Raw genomic sequence first — 20676 nt, 5'->3', positions numbered from 1 at the left:
TAAACGAACCATTCTGGACACAACCGTGAGGTCACAATATGCCTTTGGAAAGGTAATTTGTGGCTATTTAGGGTTGGAAATAGGGCTCAGATTCTAAGTTTTCTTATTGAGCATTCTGTCATAAACACCTTCTTGTTTTCATTATCGGGTAATCAAAAGAAAGCGCCCAAGTCTTAGGGCCGGTCAAAATGGGGTGTCTACAACACTATGATCGATCCATTGTCTGATCTGGTCAATAGTTTTTCGATTCTTTCACTTTCAATCTTCGTCGTTTTCTATTGCTGGATTGACTCCATTAACCTCAATGGGGTCAAACAAATCTCGGCAATACAGGACATCCTCCCTTCTAGGCTTCCAGATTGCATTGTTGGAAGCAGTCAGCTTTGTCATGGATCCCAAATTCGATGTTGATTCCTCCATCATACAGAAAGTGATTTCTGTCTGAAAAATAGGCTTCGCTGTGGAGTCCAGACTGATCAAATTAGCCGAAAAAGCTCTACGGATTGCCAAAACGAAAACTACAAATTTTTGAAATCTGATTTGCAAAATTTGACCATACGGATGTGTCCAAAATATTCTAAATAGTTGGAAAGCACTATTGGATCACCAAAATCGGACCTCAAATGGCTCAGATCAATCCAAAATAGGTTGAACAGTTCAGATCGGCAAAATCTAGTGAGGCTGAGAAGCACCGGATAATTCCATCAGATCGGCTGACGTCAGCGGTTTCGTGGCTAGCGGTGTGGCTTGGTCAGTAGAGGCTCGACTTGGTGGCTCAATCAACAACACAGCTTGTCAGCGACTTAGTCAACGGCGGCTTGGTCAGCGGCGCGGTCAACGGCTCGGATGACGTTAGCAGATGACGTCAGATCGTCTTCTCCACTAGGTTCGTGAGTGAAGCGCGTACGGCCAGTCGCCGCGCGTGAGCACGGCGTCAAGGGCGCGTATGACGCATGCGGCCTACTCCGGCATGATTTTTCAATGCGGTTTTCACCTCTGTGATCGTCTCATTGAGGGCTTTCACCTAGTATGATCAAAAGTGGATTTCGACCACTTTGATTTATGGGCAATTTTGAAAAATGGACTCTATTTTTCCAAAAACGCACAAAATCGACTCTAATACAGCTTTGTTAAGATCATGGACACCCAGAAAGATAAACAACAAACAATCACACACAATTGAGACGCCAAATTTTACGTGGTTCGGCCCAATGCCTACATCCACGGAGCAGAAATGAGAATTTTCACTAAAATAGAGCAAAATACAAACAGAGGACGAGATAAAACTTTCACTCAACTCAGCTCTCTCTCTCAAATTTCTGATCCACTCACCCTCTCCCTCTCGTCTCTATTTATACACAAAGAGAGTGAGGGAGAGGGAGGCAAATTCCACCCAAAATTTATACCTCCTTAATGGTTAATGGTGAGCATCAACAAAGGCAACAACGTGAAGAGAAGGGAGAAACTTGTAGATACCCAGCTCAGACTTTCACTTGAGATGGAAGTCCTCTCACGTCATTCTCTTTGACTCTACATGCATGCATGGGGTTGGAACAACACTTAACCCATATTTTTAAGCCTCACTTTTTATAATTTTTGTCTTATAACACATATTTTAACATATATTTTTAACTATTTCGTTGTGATGCTCTTGTTTAGACTATTCAGTAAACATATCACAATTTTCTTTTTTTTTCTCTCTCTTGTTTTGTCTGCAGGTTGCAGGTTTGTTTCGTCCAGCATTTCCGCCGTTTTCCTGTGAGAAATAAGCATGAGAGTAAGACTATCGTACTAATTATTGCAGTCATCCTTTTCAGCAACTACTAGTTTCTCGTCTCATGCCTTTTCCACTCACCATTTTTTTTTTGGGGGGGAGAATAATATACAAGAACTACAAGTTGTTTTACATTTTTTTTTACAAACAAACCTATATTTAATTTGGACGAAAAAACTTTCTAATGGAAGATATATTATTTATTTTTAGCAAAAGATTTTTTTTTGGTTTTTAGGCTAAAATTTACAACAAAAAAAAAATATTGACTAAAATAATCAATAAGATAAAATGTCGTATCAAAACTATAATTATTTAATTTTTCTCTCACAAATATCACATTCAATTATAAAAAAATATAACTCTCTTTCCAAATACAAATATTATATCTTATTAAAATAGTTAAAAACTAAAATAACTTATTAAATATAGCCAACTTCTCAAACGAGGCCATTATTTGTCCCATTTTATTTCACTTTTTATATGTAATTTAAAATAATCTAAATATCATTATTTAAGAAAAATAAAAACAAATATATTTTAAGTCACCGTTGCTTCCAGTAAAGTTGAAAGTTTAGTTTACAAATGATTTCTACAACTTTCACAAGTTGAAAGTTTACACTTTCGCAATTTGGGCATCAACTGTTTATTTTTCTCAAAATTTTTCTTTTAAGCAAATAAATCACAAATTTTCTAAAAATTCTAATTAAATTATATACAACTCTAAGTTTCATATAATCAAGTAAAAGTACATAAAGAAGTGTAGGAAAAATCTCTACCTCAAGCCAAGAAGCTTTCAAATTTTTTGGCAACAGAAATTAAATTTTTTTGGAGCCAAACGACGCCTTATCCGCCCTCTACGTTTTGATCCAAAACACTAGGCGTCAAAAATGACTTACACTAATCAAACCCAAGAAAATCAACTTGGAATCCCTTTTCTCTTCTTTCCCACGGCAAGAGCTCCAAGAACTCCCAAAAGTTTGACAAAAATCTATTTGATCACTTTTTATAGATATTTTCTAAACAAATATCTAACCATATATATATATATATATATATATACCTATATATATCAATTTAAAAATACATTTCAACATCTTTAATGACAAAAGTAAATATAATATTTTCTCACCACAAAATATATTTCGTTTAATGGTACACACCATAAATATTTACAACTCTTTTATGGTAGTCAAATAATAATAATAAAATCACAACACTATTACATGGTTACTAACGGGTCACAATTCAATCAATTGGGTCCAAAATGAATAGAGTTTAATAATTTAAAATAAATTCCCAACTGATTTATCTCAAATCATGGTTCAAACACCCAAAACTCAATTTTAAATTCTGCTATAAATTAAACTGAACACCAATCAGTCCGTGAATTTTCATAAAATAAATACTCATCATTAAATTCTGAAATTTTTATCCAACGTGCTAAACTCATATGGAAACAACATATAAATATTTCATAATTTTCTGAGATCGTGAACTATTTTCAAAAAATACAAAACCGAACTGTTTTCGCACAGAATTTACACGGCAATCAAATCCGAAAATTTGCTCAATTAAATTATGCACTGTCTATTTTTTTTAAAAAAAATTATGGGTCATCACAAAGGGTGAGCATCCATGGTGAGAAAGAAACGAAGCAGAGAGCTGTGCTCGCCACAAGAAATGAAAAGGAAAGGAAATGAAGGGAATCAAAATTAGAAAAGAATGAAAGCAATGGAGTGTCGGAACAGCTCCTCGTGGGTTGTCACCCACACTTATTATAATAATATATAATATTTATAATAATATCTTAAAATTTTATAACATGAATCATAAAATGATATAATTTTTTCTTACCACAAAATATAATATTTTTGCACATCACAAAATATAATATTTCATATTTTACGCACCACAAAATATACACCCATTTTATTCACTACAAAAATATATAATTTTTTACCATATGGTACACACCATAAAATCAACTATCAAATATTTATTATAATCTTATATAATAAATAATAACAACTCTCAAGGTGGTTACTACCAATCACATAATTAAAAAAAGACCAAACAGTTAAACATGAGTTACTAAACAAACTCAAATTAAATTAAATCTAAGTCATGGGTCCCACCCGTAAGCCAAACATGGTCCAATTATATACCAAAATAGACCCAACAAATTTATCCAAATCATGATCTAAACATTCAAAATTAAATAACAAAATTCTGCTATAAATTAAACTGAACACCAATCAGTCCATGAATTTTCATAAAATAAATACTCATCATTTAATTCTGAAATGTTTATCCAACGTGCTAGACTCGTATGTGAACAACATATAAAAATTTCATAATTTTTTGAGATCGGAAACTATTTTAAAAAAATACAAAACTGAACTATTTTTGCACAGAATTTACATAGCAGTCAAATCCAAAATCTGGGTCATTACATTGTTCCTCACCTAACCTTCACCTTTGAATATATATCAAAATTAAACAAACAACCATAAAAGCAGCAACGAAAATCAATTTCAAAGATTTTAAATTTTGGGTTATGGGTCAGAGATCTTTGAAGCAAAAAGCAAATAAAAAACATCAAAAAAAAAAAAACAAGCAAATGAAAAACATCAAAAAGCATGTATTCGAAGATGTAAACATTCAAATATTCAATGGTGGGTATAGTGGTGTTGCCTTTGTTGAATTCAATATTAATATATGTATATGAACCAATCCTTTGTTCGGGATAATTTGGCACTAGTTGATCATGTTTGACACTCGGTCTGGATCTTGCCGCGTCTCCGCCGGGTGCGTTCCGGAGGAAGTTCAATGGCACAATGGTGCCTGCGTCGTCGTTCGCATCTTTATATGATCTCTCACATCTTCCAATCTGAAGGCGATGCTTTTCAGAAACATATTCGTGGTCAGTCTTCCTTCTGGTGCAGAGTTGCTAAGGGACACCACCAACGTCTCCTAACTGTCTAGTAAAGAACTGAGCAACAAAAAGCCTACATCTCATTATCTAACTCCATTTTGACAATTGCCAGTTGGTTCACCAGATTTTGAAACTCACTGGTGTGTTCAGCAACACAGATACCGCCTTTTAACTTCAAATTTACAAGTCTTCTCATTAGGAGGGCTTTGTTCCAAGCAGTCTTCGACTGGTACATGCCTTCTAACCTCGTCCATGTCACGCCCCAACATTTTAATTAATCGAAAACATTACAAAAGCCTGTAATTTAGGTTCTTTTTTTTTGTGTGTGTCTATAACCCTTGGGTGATAGAAACATAATAATACACGTTCTCTCTCTCATTGAAAACAACAATGTAATAATACATGCCGAGCTTCTACTGCGAAGCTATAAATAAATAATTACAAACTACAAGATACATTTCTCATTCCCTTAACATCTATGATAAAATTTATACAAAAAGGTACATGGAATCTATACTCTTCAACTAATGAATCCGAAATTCTCTTCTTGAAAAAGAATAAAACAACGAGGGGTGAGCACTAATGCCCAGTAGAAATCTCATAGTTCTACAACAATAGCTAACACATAGATAGAAATGATCATGCATGCAGAGTGATACCATATAATAAGGTGACATTTTGTAAGTTCAAAATATTATACGAAAAGTATCTTTTCTTAAAATTTCACTTGAACCTTTAAGAAAACTACTTGCCATAAATGTAGTCTCTCATCATTAAGAAGCCATAGATTCTCTTTGAAAACAAGTATACTTAAGGAAGAACATCATCTTAAATTTATCAACCCAATTTCAAATTATTCCGCATTTCGTTTCCATTTTAATATTCCACATTTCATTTCCATTCTAATATTACACATTTCATTTCCATTTCCAATTACCATACTCCATAACATCAAAATCCAAAGGATTAGAGTTCAACGTAACACAAGAATCACAAACCCCTTTTTAATACAATTTCCCAACTACTTACAAAACAAAACTCATAATCTTCCCTTTTGTCATAAGCAATCCATTTAGTTCATCATCACTAGCCCCTAATCCAATTACCCACATGATGTCAATTTCAATCCTTAATCCATTTTCCTTCAGTTCATTTTCAATTCATTTATTCTTCTCAATTCATGAGTCAATTTCATTATTTCACAACAGCCAAACTACGACTACAACTCAGTGGTTTTCCCAATCATACAAAATACACATAAACAATTCAAACTACCATTTTACGAAAATTTTGTCCACGGAATAGGTACCCATGTATAAATTTCGGGACTTTCACCCATGACACACTGGCCAACTTAGTTATAATGGAGTTCGTCCCCTTTCTCCTCCCAAACAAACATACATATATAATGTATTTAATCATATAATCACACATGGAGTACATCCCCTTTCTCCTCCCAAACAATCATACATATACAATGTATTAAAACACAGTCATATTCAATGACAACCATTTCTCAGACTTATCATATTATTGACTCTTTTCAACTAACACAATACATGTGATCCAAAACATGATTTTCAAAATGAAACAAGTGCACTTAAAACATAACACAAGAATTTCCAAAATCTATTTCCAAAACATATAGTTTAAATCCTCAAAATCCATTGCATGCTCCAAGATATGCATGATTTATAAATAGTCCTGTTTGCCTAGTCAATATGCAATTTCTACAACAATCATAGCTATCCTCCACCGATAGCCCAAAACAAATATATCTAAACCGATAAATAAATTCCTTTAAAGATATGCTTTTCCAAAATCTCATATGGGAGTGATAATGCATATCAAGCTCCACCATCATCATTATAATCCTCTGATTTCACATTTACAATGACAATTTCAATTATTTTTACAAAATAACAATTTGATCCAGTTAGGGCAAAACTCCTTCTATTTAATTCAACACAATTCAACGTAGTCAGCACAATTCAACATAATCAACACTATTCAACATGAATCAATTCAACAACACTAAATGTAATTCAACATAAATCAAGGTGAACTCTTAAATCCCCATTTCATCATTTCATCCCAAGTCTCATGCCATCCATATCATTAACAAGTTTTTTTTCCCAAATTTCATTTCATATTATAGCATGATTTACAATAACCATAATAAAGGTTCAATCGTTAATTTTTAACATAATTTTTCAAACACTTTCAAAATTCAATTAAACTTGTATATATACAATTCAACCTTTCAATTTCACGATTCTACTTTCAATTTGAAAAAAATCATTAATTACCATCATGAATCAACTTAGGATTTTCAAGAAAAATTAAGGTTTTCAAGAAGAATTAAAACTTCTCACACCACCACTTTTTATTCCAAATTTCTCATTGATTATACACCTAAGATACATAATCCACAAGCTTAGCCCAACAATTGAACCCCAACATTTCAAACCCTAAACCCCCAAATTCCATGATATAACACTATATGCTCAAAAATGGAGATTTTGTATTTATATGATCAAAATACCACAAATCTATCTATAAATGTAAGTATTTAAGAAGAACTAGGACCCCTACCTCAAGATTCAAGCAAAAGAGCAAAGCTTTGATGAGATTCCTTCACAAATCCAAACTTCAATCGGTTGAAAAGAGAGATCTTCAAGCATTCTTCACTTTTTGGTAAGAGATCTTGGCCAAATTTTTGATGAATGGAAGGTATTTGGTTCAAGAGATCAAGGGTTTTCGTACCTAGGGTGAGAGGAAGGAAGAGAGAAAAGAAAAGTAGAGAGAATGATCTAAAAAAATCACTTTTTAAGTTACTGAATTCACGCAGTCCTCTCGAGCGTCTCGTTTCCCGCTCGAGCGTACTTACTTCCAGTACAGATACAAAAACTTCAAACGGGTATAACTCTCTCATCCAGACTCTGTTTTAGGTCATTCTTGTGTCCAGATTGAAGCCTCGGAAATAAAATTTCAAATGGTTCTAGTCTCACATCCAAATTCAAAGTGTGGAAAAAGAAAAGGGTAAAAGAGTAACGATTGTTCGTAAGAAGATTATCATAATTAAATTATTGGCCCAATCTTACTTTACCATCATGTTACCACTTCAATCAATGACCCAAACTAAAATAGGAAGGCTTCAAACACAATAATAAAAGGTCAAAAACAATCCCACTAGTCTCAGAAATTCAAACTCAACCAGGCAGACCGCTTGAGGGCCCAATTTTGAGCTCGAGCACGCAGACCAACAAAGCCGGCCGCTCGAGCGACCACTCTTATGCTCGAGCAGAAATTCACAACTCTCAAAATCTTGGATAGACTACAAAAGTAATGGAAGCCTCACAAGACCGCTCAAGTGTTAACTCCCTACTCGAGCGGAGGAAAAAATTCTGGATTGCTACAGTCCAGAGAGCATAGGCATCAGTCTCTTGGGCGACATGGTGGAAGACACTGTGATTGATCTATTGTCTGATCTGACCAATAGTTTTTCAATTCTTTTGTTTCCAGTCTTCGTCATTTTCTATTGCTGGTTTGACTCCATTAAGCTCAATAGGGTCAAATAAATCTCAGCGATAAAGGACATCCTCCGTTTTGAGCTTCCAGATTGCATAGTTAAAAGCAGTCAGCTTTGTCATGGATCCCAAAGTCGATGCTGATTCCTCCATCATACAGAAAGTGATCTCTATCTGAAAAACAGGCTTCGTTATGGAGTCCAGACTGGTCAAATTAGCCAGAAAAGCACTTTGGATTGCCAAAACGAAAATTGTAAATTTTTGAAATCTGATTTGAAAAATTTGACCATACGAATATGTCCAGAATATTCTAAATAGTTGGAAAGCACTATTGGATCACTAAAATCGGACCTCAAATGGTTCAGATCATGTCACGCCCCAAAATTTTGAGACCGCAAGAGAAATATATAAAGTACAACTCAAACAAAAGAGATAACCACAATATGTTAATCTACACATACAAGCAGAGTTATAACATAGATAACTGATTTGAGTTCCACTAGAGGTTTACAAACATTGTCAAACCAAAAGGTAAAAGAAGAGAGAACACAAAAACAAACTACTAGTCCAAGTTTTCAAGTGAACCACGGCTCTAAAACTTCATCTTGATTGTCTTCGGGATCACCTTCCCCATCGTAAGTTGCTTCTTCACCTGGCATGACACGCCATGAGCTTGGAATGCCCAGTAAAAACACACACACCCCCATATCTTCTATCAATCAATCATACACAAAGCAAATCAGATAACATAACATACTTCCATTAAGGTTTTATAAATTAGTAGTTAGACTAGGCATTTAGAATCCCCCCCAAAGAGATCCTTCTACCCAACCACAAGATTAAACACCGGACTACTCAAAACTCCCCCTTTTGCTGCTTTGTAGACCTTACCACCCATGCCCACCTCCCGGTTATTTACCTGTCAGTGGCATTGATGGACCTCAAAAGGGACGGCCAACAAGTGGGCTCGCTTACACCCAAATCGTGCCTCGGGCTCGCTTACACCCTGCATATACCATACCAATTCGTGCTTAGGGCTCACTTACACCCTGAAACCACCGTATAGAGTCTGAATACATCCGGGTCAACCTAGGGGCTCGCCTAAACTGCTTACGCAAGACTTAACTCATTTGGTATTAATCCCATCCTAATTCATGTTATGCATATGTATAAAATTGTTCTAAAACACTAAGATAAACGTCACCCATTGCCAACCCCTTATCATTTCCCGTTTATTAGATCTTTTGCTAGGTAAGTTAGTCACATTCGGTAATTCGGTCATTTAAACGAGCATGGGAAAAACATACTAGAGGAAATATAGTCCATGGTCATCATACATAAGTATAGTAAGGCAAGAAAATAACATTAAAAAAGGCTTTGAAACATTTAGAGACAAATAACATAATATAACACAATTTCCAGCACTATTCGGTTCTGCAGGGCTAACAAGAACGCTTTGGTAAAAATACTTCTAGGCCAAATTAGGGGCTGAAATTGCACATAAACAATATTCAATCTATCTAGTTTCAGTTCCAATTTTCAGAAGTTGCACAGCCCCTCCACAAATTCATCTACAAACTATATTCGAAAATCTGTTCAGATTTGTCACCCTTTGGGGAAACTAACTTTTCTCTCAATCTACCCGATGGTTTTCACTCAAATAAAATATGTTGGAAAGAGGACTCAGAGTTCTAAATTTTGACAGAAGAACCAACACGAGATGATTTTTCTAGAATTTTATAAAATTGCTAAAAGTGGACTGTTTTTCAGAGATTCAGGACCAGATTTTTCAACAAATTATCCAAGCCCTAAAAACACACAATTAGGAGCTAATAAAATTTTAACAAGCTCTAAACACATAAAATATCCCACAATAAATTCAGATTTGAGAATTAGATAGATTTGATATTTCTTTTAAATTAGAGAAGTTGTAGCAGTGCCTAATTTCACAAGTTTGCAAGACAATGATACTATTTCATACCTACACCTTCACACACACCAAAAACACCCTATTTACCATCAATTTGTAACACAAGAGGCATACTAGACCATAGAATGAGATGATGAAAGGATTGGAGAAAATAAGGAAGAGGTATGTTCTTACCTTCAAGAATTCCTTCTCTTTCTCCTTTTTTTTTCTTCTTCTTCTTACTTCTCTACCTCCCTTCCCTTGAGCCAACTCTCCCTCTCTCACCCTCTCCTTGGGCTTTAGAAAAACGTGGGAGTGGATTTGGACAAGCCCTCAATTTATATAATATAAGGTAGCTTAATGGCGAAGAGAACTAAATATCTAGATAGTTATTTTTTTTATTTTATTTTATTTTTGTTTGTTGTTATCCAATCACTTTTCCACCAACATATTATATATATATGTATATATGCATATATTTAAACTATGTATATATCCAAATAAACAATAGTATTCCATTCAAATAAATAATAAATGAAAGAACAACAAAAACAAAAACAAAATAGAAATAAAATAAAATGCGTGAATTAATTTAGAAATTATGAGGCAAAATAAATAAAACCAAGTTTTAGGATAGTTCTAATCATAAAGTGGCGTTCTATGATTTAATTATGGTAACATGCAGAGAAGTTATTATTTACTTGGGCCCTTACTCAGACTTTTACGAAACTAGGGCTAAAATGCTATTAGCCTAAGGCTCAGGATTTCAAGTGTAATGACAAAAAAATTAGGGTCTCTACAGATCAAGCCAAAATAGGTTGAAAGATTCAAATCGGTAGAATCTGGTGAGGCTGAAAAGCACCGGATAATTCCTCCAGATCAGTTGACGTCAACTGTTTCACGGCTGGTGGCGCGGCTTTGTCAACGGAGGCTCGACTTGGCGGCTAGGTCAACAGCGCGGCTTAGTCAGCGATGCGGTCAACAGCTTAGATGACGTCAGATCGTCTTCTCCGCTGGGTTCGCGAGTGATGCGCGTACGACCAGTCGCCGACGTATAAGCACGGCGTCAAGGGCGCGTGTGGCGCGTGCAGCCTACTCTAGCATGATTTTTTGATGCGGTTTTCACCTCTGTGATCGTCTCGTCGAGGGCTTTCACCTAGTATAATCAAAAGTGGATTTCGACCACTTTGATTTCTAGGCAATTTTGAAAAATGGACTCTGTTTTTCAAAAAACGCACAAAATCGGCTCTGATACCACTTTGTTAGGATCATGGACACCCAAAAAGATAAACAACAACAATTGTGGTTCGGCCTAATGCCTACGTCCACGGAGCCAAAATGAGAATTTTCACTAAAATTGAGCAAAATACAAACAGAGGAGGAAATAAAACTTTCACTCAACTCAGCTCTCTCTTTCAAATTTCTGATCCACTCACCCTCTCCCTCCTGTCTCTATTTATACACAAAGAGAGTAAGGGAGAGGGAGGCAAATTCCACCCAAAATTTCTACCTCCTTTAATGGTTAATGTTGAGCATTAACAAAGGCAACAACGTGAAGAGAATAGAGAAACTTACAGATACCCAGCTCAGACTTTCACTTGAGATGGAAGTCCTCTCACACCATTCTCCTTAACTCTGCATGCATGCATGGGGTTGGAGCAACACTTAACACATATTTTTAAGCCTCACTTTTTATAATTTTTGTCATATAATACATATTTTAACATATATTTTTAACTATTCCGTTGTGATGCTCTTGTTTGGACTATTCGGTAAACATATCACAATTTTCTTTTTCTCTCTCTCTTGTTTTGTCTGCAGGTTGCAGGTTTGTTTCGTCCAGCATTTCCGAAGCTTTCCTGCGAGAAACAAGCATGAGAGTAAGACTATCGCACTTGTTGCCGCGGTCACCCTTTTCAGCAACTACTAGTTTCTCTTCTCATGCCTTTTCCACTCGCCATTTTTTTTTTTTTTTTTGAGGAGGAGAATAATATACAAGAACTACAAAAAGAGTTATCAAGTTGTTTTACATTTTTTTTTTTACAAACAAACCTATATTTAATTTGGACGAAAAAACTTTCTAATGGAAGATATATTATTTATTTTTAGCAAAAGATTTTTTTTGGGTTTTTAGGCTAAAATTTACAACAAAAAAAAATATTGACTAAAACAATCAATAAGATAAAATGTCGTATCAAAATTATAATTATTTAATTTTTCTCTCACAAATATCACATTCAATTATAAAAAAAAATATAACTCTCTTTCCAAATACAAATATTATATCTTATTAAAATAGTTAAAAACTAAAATAACTTATTAAATATAGCCAACTTCTCAAACGAGGCCATTATTTGTCCCATTTTATTTCACTTTTTATATGTAATTTAAAATAATCTAAATATCATTATTTAAGAAAAATAAAAACAAATATATTTTAAGTCACCGTTACTTCCACTAAAGTTGAAAATTTAGTTGACAAATGATTTCTACAACTTTCACAAGTTGAAAGTTTACACTTTCGCAATATGGGCATCAACTGTTTATTTTTCTCAAAATTTTTCTTTTAAGCAAATAAATCACAAATTTTTCAAAAATTTTAATTAAATTATATACAACTCTAAGCTCCATATAATCAAGTAAAAGTACATAAAGAAGTGTAGAAAAAATTTCTACCTCAAGCCAATAAGCTTTCAAATTTTTTGGCAACAGAAATTAAATGTTTTTGGAGCCAAACAACGCCTTTTCCGCCCTCTACGTTTTGATCCAAAGCACTAGAGGTCAAAAATGACTTACACTAGATCAAACCCAAGAAAATTCAACTTGGAATCCCTTTTCTCTTCTTTCCTGCAGCAAGAGCTTCAAGAACTCCCAAAAGTTTGACAAAAATCTATTTGGTCACTTTTTATAGATATTTTCTAAACTAATATCTAACATATATATATATATATATATATATATACCTATATATATCAATTTAAAAATACATTTCAACATTTTTAATGACAAAAGTAAGGAAAATTTACCCATAAATCCTATTTTCTAAAAAGTTGAACCATTTAGTCCTAAATGTTTTCTTATGCACCATTTAGTCCCATTTTATTTTGGTAATGTTGTTTATTTAATTTTCATTAACATCATCAAGATAAACATCAACATAACATCAACTACATCGTCTCCCTAACATCAACATAAACATCAACTCCATAGCTGCAACTCCTTCGTCTCCCTCAAACCTACATCTGATGTTGATGTTTGATAGCCTAGAGGAGGGCAGGGCTCGAGTGTTCAATTTCTTCAGATCAGCATGCAGATCAATCTCTACTATCATGGAAATCTACAATCTCGAACACTCGAGACGCTGACCATAGTCCGTCGAGCAAATTCCTCCACGGTCTCGATCTTAACCTTCTTCCGCCGGAAGATGCCTGATCTCGCCGGAACCTCCATTTCCGCCGGCAAACTTCCGATCATCGTTCCGTTATAACTTCAATCCTTTTGTTTCCGAATTGAAACAGAAAATCAAAAAGAGGTTTTTTTTTTTTAGTGAGAATCTAGAGAGAGAGAGAGAGCCTCACGATCGTCGATGTGCTGATATGTATATATATATTTATGTAAATATACCACAACGATGAGAACACAGGCAAGAACGAAGAGGGTGTTCTAGTGTACGTTTTTGGGGGTGTTCATAGGGCTGGGCAATTTTTAATAGGTTTTTTTTTTTTTTTTTGTGGCAGCCATTGATTTTTTATGTTGGGTTCTTTGTTGTTGTTTGCAGGTTGAAACTAATGTTTATGGTTGAAACTAACACAGTGGCAGCGTTCTACTTCATTGGGTTTATGTTACTCCTTTTTTTTTTTTTTAATTCAAAAGAGAAAATGTAATGTTACTTGTAGATTGATATGATGTTGGCAGTATTAGAAAAGTTTATGTTTTTTCCAAATGTTCTAGTTCATTGTAGGACTGTTAATATTGATGTTGTGATGTTTGATGTTGTTTTAATGATGATGGTGTAGTTGATGTTGTTTTGATGGTGATGATGTTGTTTTCATAAATCAGTCCGCCCATGTTTGATGTTGTGATGTTTGATGTTGTTTTGATGATGATGTTTGTGATGTTTGATGTTGTTTTGATGATAATGTTTGATGTTGTTTGATGATGATGTTATGATGTTTGATGTTGTTTTGATGATGATGTTTGATGTTGTTTTGATAATGATGTTGTGATGTTTGATGTTGTTTTGATGATGATGTTTGTGATGTTTGATGTTGTTTTGATGATAATGTTTGATGTTGTTTGATGATGATGTTATGATGTTTGATGTTGTTTTGATGATGATGTTTGATGTTGTTTTGATAATGATGTTGTGATGTTTGATGTTGTTTTGATGATGATGATGTTGTTTTGATGATGATGATGTTTGATGTATATGCCCTCTATGGTCAATTTCCCTATAATGGGACCTTTCAGTCTATAAGAAAACTTTTTGGACTAAACAGTGTATAAGTTGTTAATTTGGGATTTATTGGTGCATCACCCCAAAAGTAAATATAATATTTTCTCACCACAAAATATATTTCATTTAATGGTACACACCATAAATATTTATAACTCTTTTACGGTAGTCAAATAATAATAATAATAAAATCACAACACTATTACATGGTTACTAACGGGTCACAATTCAATCAATTGGGTCCAAAACGAATGGAGTTTAATAATTTAAAATAAATCCCCAGCTGATTTATCTCAAATCATGGTTCGAACACCTAAAACTCAATTTTAAATTCTGCTATAAATTAAACTGAACACCAATTAGTCCGTGAATTTTCATAAAATAAATACTTATCATTAAATTTTGAAATTTTTATCCAACGTGCTAGACTCATATGGGAACAACATATAAAAATTTCATAATTTTCTGAGATCGGAAACTATTTTTAAAAAATACAAAACCAAACTGTTTTCGCACAGAATTTACACGGCAATCAAATCCGAAAATTTGCTCAATTAAATTATGCACTGTCTATTTTTGAAAAAAAAATTATGGGTCATCACAAAGGTTGAGCATCCATGGTGAGAAAAAGATGAAGCAGAGAGCTGAGCTCTTTGCCACAAGAAATGAAAAGGAAATGAAATGAAGGGAATCAAAATTAGAAAAGAGGGAAAGCAAAGGAGCATGTGAACAGCTTCTCGTGGGCTGTCACCCACACATATTATAATAATATATAAAATTTGTAATAATATCTTAAAATTTTATAACATAAATCATAAAATGATATAATTTTTTCTTACCGCAAAATATAATATTTTTGCACACCACAAAACATAATATTTAATATTTTGCTCGCCACGAAATATACACCCATTTTATTCACTACAAAATTATATAATTTTTCACCATATGGTACACACCATAAAATCAACTATCAAATATTTATTATAATCCTATAAAATAAATAATAACAACTCCCAATGTGTTTACTACCAATCACATAATTAAAAAAGACCAAACAGTTAAACATGAGTTACTAAACAAACTCAAATTAAATTAAATCTAAGTCATGGGTCCCACCCATAAGCCAAACATGGTCCAATTATATACCAAAATAGACCCAACAAATTTATCCAAATCATGATCTAAACATTCAAAATTAAATAACAAAATTCTACTATAAATTAAACTGAACACCAATCAGTCTGTGAATTTTCATAAAATAAATACTCATCATTTAATTCTGAAATTTTTATACAACGTGATAGACTCGTATGTGAACAATATATAAAATTTTAATAATTTTCTGAGATTGGAAACTATTTTAAAAAAATACAAAACTGAACTGTTTTCACACAGAATTTACACAGCAGTCAAATCCAAAAATTTGCTCAATTAAATTATGCATTGTCTATTTGAAAAAAAAAAAAATTGGGTTATTACATTGTTCCTCACCTAACTTTCACCTTTGAATACATATCAAAATTAAACAAACAACCATAAAAGCTGCAACGAAAATCAATTTAAGAGATTTTGAATTTTGGGTTATGGGTCAGAGATCTTTGAAGCAGAAAGCAAATAAAAAACATCAAAAAAAAACATGCAAATGAAAAACACCAAAAAACATGTATTCGGAGATGTAAACATTTAAATATTCAATGGTGGGTATAGTGGTATTGCCTTTGTTGAATTCAATATTAATATATGTATATGAACCAATCCTTTGTTGGGGATAATTTGGCACTAGTTTATCATGTTTGACGCTTGGTCTGGATCTTGCCACGTCTCCGTCGAGTGCATTCCGAAGGAAGTTCAATGATACAATGGTGTCTGCATCGTCGTTCGCATCTTTATCTGATCTCTCACATCTTCCAATCTGAAGGCGGTGCGTTTCAGAGACATGTTTGTGGTCAATCTTCCTTTTGGTGCAGAGTTGCTAAGGGACACCATCAACGTCTCCTAACTGTCTGGTAAAGAACTGAGCAGCAAAAGGGTCTACATCTTATCATCTAACTCCATTTTGACAGTTGCTAGTTGGTTCACCAGATTTTGAAACTCACTGGTGTGTTCAGCAACACAAATACCGCCTTTCAACTTCAAATTTACAAGTCTTCTCATTATGAGAGCGATGTTCCGACCAGTCTTCGACTGGTACATGCCTTCTAACTTCGTCCAGAGAGCATAGGCATCAGTCTCTTGGGCGACATGGTGGAAGACACTGTGATCGATCCATTGTTTGATCTGGCCAATAGTTTTTCGATTCTTTCGCTTCCAGTCTTCGTCATTTTCTATTGCTGGTTTGACTCCATTAAGCTCAATGGGGTCAAACAAATCTCTGCAATACAGGACATCCTCCATTCTGAGCTTCCAGATTGCATAGTTGGAAGCAGTCAGCTTTGTCATGGATCCCAAAGTCAATGTTGATTCCTCCATCATACAAAAAGTGATCTCTGTCTGAAAAATAGGCTTCGCTATGGTGTCTAGACTGGTCAAATTAGCCGAAAAAGCACTTCGGATTGCCAAAACGAAAAATGCAAATTTTTGAAATCTGATTTGCAAAATTTGACCAAACGGATGTGTCCGGAATATTCCAAATAGTTGGAAAGCACTATTGGATCACCAAAATCGGACCTCAAATGGCTTAGATCAAGCCAAAATAAGTTGAACGATTCAAATCGGCAAAATCTGGTCCCGGATAATTCCTTCAGATCGGCTGACGTCAGAGGTGTTACGGCTGGCGGTGCGGCTCGGTCAACGGTGGCTTGGTCAGCGGCGCAGTCAACGGCTTTAATGACATCAGCAGATGACGTCAGGTTGTCTTCTCCGCTGGGTTCACGAGTGAAGCGCGTACGGTCAGTCGCCGGTGTGTGAGCATGGCGTTAAGGGCACGTGCAGCCTACTCCGACATGATTTTTCGACGCAATTTTCGCCTCTGTGATCGTCTCATCGAGGGCTTTCACCTGGTATAATCAAAAGTGGATTTCGACCACTTTAATTTTTGGGCAATTTTGAAAAATGGACTCTGTTTTTCCAAAAACGCACAAAATCGGCTCTGATACCACTTTGTTAGGATCATGGACACCCAGAAAGATAAACAATAAACAATCACACACAATTGAGACACCAAATTTTACGTGGTTCAGCCCAATGCCTACGTTCACGGAGCAGAAATGAGAATTTTCACTAAAATGAAGCAAAATACAAACAGAGGAGGAAATAAAACTTTCACTCAACTTAGCTCTCTCAAATTTCTGATCCACTCACTCTCTCCCTCCCGTCTCTATTTATACACAAAGAGAGTAAGGGAGAGAGAGGCAAATTCCACCCAAAATTTCTACCTCCTTTAATGGTTAATGGTGAGCATCAACAAAGGCAACAACGTGAAGAGAAGGAAGAAACTTGCAGATACCCAGCTCAGACTTTCACTTGAGATGGAAGTCCTCTCACGCCATTCTCCTTGACTCTGCATGCATGCATGGGGTTGGAGCAACACTTAACACATATTTTTAAGCCTCACTTTTTATACTTTTTGTCATATAATACATATTTTAACATATATTTTTAACTATTCCATTGTGATGCTCTTGTTTGGACTATTCGGTAAACATATCACAATTTTCTTTTTCTCTCTCTCTCTCTTGTTTTGTCTACAGGTTGCAGGTTTGTTTCGTCCAGCATTTCTGCCATTTTCCTATGAGAAATAAGCATGAGAGTAAGACTATCGCACTTGTTGCCGCAGTCACCCTTTTCAGCAACTACTAGTTTCTCTTCTCATGCCTTTTCCACTCACCATTTTTTTTTTTTTTTTGAGGGGGAGAATAATATACAAGAACTACAAAAAGAGTTATTAAGTTGTTTTACATTTTTTTTTTACAAACAAACCTATATTTAATTTGGGCGAAAAAACTTTCTAATGGAAGATATATTATTTATTTTAGCAAAAGATTTTTTTTGGTTTTTAGGCTAAAATTTACAACAAAAAAAATATTGACTAAAATAATCAATAAGATAAAATGTCATATCAAAACTATAATTATTTAATTTTTCTCTCACAAATATCACATTCAATTATAAAAAAATATAACTCTCTTTCCAAATACAAATATTACATCTTATTAAAATAGTTAAAAACTAAAGTAACTTATTAAATATAGCCAACTTCTCAAACGAGGCCATTATTTGTCCCATTTTATTTCACTTTTTATATGTAATTTAAAATAATCTAAATATCATTATTTAAGAAAAATAAAAACAAATATATTTTAAGTCATCGTTGCTTCCTGTAAAGTTGAAAGTTTAGTTGACAAATGATTTCTACAACTTTCACAAATGATTAACAGAGCACTACAGTGAAATGGGGCCCGCACAAAGGTCTAATTGATTGTTCTATCGCAAAGGCATTCACAAAAAAGAAGAAATTAAAAAGAGTTATAAGTGATAAGATAAAAATTAAAAACTAAAAAAATTGTAAAAGCATGAAAAAGTTTGTCACTTTAATTGTATGTTTGTTGGTTAATTTTTTTTGGAAACTTACCTTGCATTGCAATTTTCACTATAAAAAAAAAAAGATTTGACTATTCTAGTTAAAAAATTAGACTCACTTTTAGATCGAAATATGTGACACTCTATTAAAATATCTAAGTCAACTCTCTCCCTTATTTATTCTCTAATCATCAACCACTTATCACAAATAAAAAGCCACAAATACATTAAGTAGTCAATCCTTGTCACTCACTAATCCAAAAAAATTTGTGATTTCTATCGTAAATTAATAATACTCATTGAATAATAATATGGCCACGTGACATGGAGTGATTATTTGGTGGTCATAGAGATTACTCCACACCACTTATCACTTGAGAAGTGTCAAATTGTCTCCTACAATTCTAATAAAAAAAATGTTGAATCTCACAATTCTGACCAATCAATAACAATAATAACAAGGTGAGTCACAATGTGAATTTGCGCTAGACAACTATGACTTCCTTTAGAATAAATTTTTTATTTTGACTTTTTGGTTTTTTTTTTTTTTAGCTGTTTTAGTTTGTTTAAAAAGGTTTCATTTGGAATAAATTTTTAGTTTTTTTTTTTTTAATTTTGTAAGAGAAAAACTTGAATAATTATGATTTGAATGTGATATTTTATTTTATTAACTTTTTAATTTATTTTGTATTTTAATAAGTTAAATTAGTTCTAACAATCTTTCCGAACAGGCCTATTTGTTCATCAATCTCAGACTTAGCACTCATTTGGTATAAGGTTACGAAGCTAAAATAGTTATAAAAAGATAAAATAAATTAAAAAATTAATAAAATAAAATGTAATATTCAAATTATAATTATTTTATTTTTTCTCTCATAAAAGTTAAAATATCCATCCTAAACGAGCCTTTTAATCTTCAACTAAAAAATCAAAAAAGCGAACTCACATCAGGATGGAACTCTTAATCGTGGGAATTTAAATAAAAATTGAAGGCTAGGCAAATATCATTGGTTAAAAAATTATCATGAGTAGGTGCTACGTCTGATTGTTGCAGGTTAACAAAGAGAAATGCCTCAGGTCTAAGAACTGGTGCAACAAAGGAGATGAGAGAGAATTTGATAGAAACGGTCTTGACCCAAAGTTGAAGAAAACATAAGAGAAAATACAGAAAGAGAAGAGGAGAGAAGAAAGACAAAAGAGACACACAGAGGAGAACAATATGTATAGAAGGATATGGAGGATTCTTCCACAAGTCCTGTCAACCGAAAGAAGCATTCATCAATTTGCTGAGGGATATTCTCAGGTAAATGTGAGAGATGATTTGTTCTTCTTGGAGGATAAATATTTATATATATATATATATATTAGTGTTTATTTTGTCAAATCATATTCAAGCACTCATGAAGCTTGAATACATGTCCTGCTCCATGATCATGGACACCTAGTAGAACATCTTCTTCTTCTTGTTCCTTACCTAACCTCCACCGTTGAATACATATCAAAATTAAACAAACAACCATAAAAGTAGCAACGAAAATCAATTTCAGATAT

General features: G+C 33.8%; 1 long non-coding RNA gene across 1 annotated transcript; it reads right to left on the bottom strand.

The window, feature by feature from the left end:
- Nucleotides 1-8685: 8685 nt before the first annotated feature.
- LOC114272461 (uncharacterized) lies at nucleotides 8686-10443 on the bottom strand. Its single transcript, XR_014346627.1, has 2 exons — nucleotides 10344-10443; nucleotides 8686-9245 (listed from the first exon to the last, which is right to left on the bottom strand). It is a non-coding gene; the product is annotated as an uncharacterized LOC114272461 (long non-coding RNA).
- Between the last annotated feature and the right edge of the window lie 10233 nt (nucleotides 10444-20676).

The sequence above is a fragment of the Camellia sinensis genome, chromosome 12, assembly GCF_055761805.1.
Source record: "Camellia sinensis isolate YWXY chromosome 12, ASM5576180v1, whole genome shotgun sequence".
Taxonomy (NCBI): domain Eukaryota; kingdom Viridiplantae; phylum Streptophyta; class Magnoliopsida; order Ericales; family Theaceae; genus Camellia; species Camellia sinensis.
The sequence above is the reverse complement of the archived record's forward strand: the minus strand, read 5'-3'. Positions and strand labels throughout refer to the sequence as shown.